Source organism: Cystoisospora suis (genome assembly GCF_002600585.1).
Source record: "Cystoisospora suis strain Wien I chromosome Unknown contig_1773, whole genome shotgun sequence".
Lineage (NCBI taxonomy): Eukaryota > Apicomplexa > Conoidasida > Eucoccidiorida > Sarcocystidae > Cystoisospora > Cystoisospora suis.
In genome coordinates, this window is record NW_027154573.1 from 7,449 (window position 1) to 7,656 (window position 208).

Below are 208 nucleotides of genomic sequence, written 5' to 3' on the forward strand. Positions count from 1 at the left end.
GGGGGGGGGGAGAGAAGTCAAGGGAATGAAGAGAACGCTCGTCAAAGAAAGACAAGACCACTAGACAAGAAGAATACAAAAAGGGCAGGTTCTCTTCCTAGCCTAGGACGACTCCTCATGAAAAGGTCTTTCTTTCATTCATTCATCTACTTGTCCCGGGGTGTCTCAAGAAGACTTCTCTACACTTCTTTCTCGTTTTTCTCTTCTG

At 45.7% G+C, this 208-nt stretch overlaps 1 protein-coding gene across 1 annotated transcript in view; it reads right to left on the bottom strand.

Annotated features, from left to right (window-relative positions):
- The window catches only part of CSUI_003925 (succinate-coenzyme a beta subunit), a 6,360-nt gene that overhangs the window by 3,181 nt on the left and 2,971 nt on the right, over window positions 1-208 (bottom strand). The window lies entirely within an intron of this gene.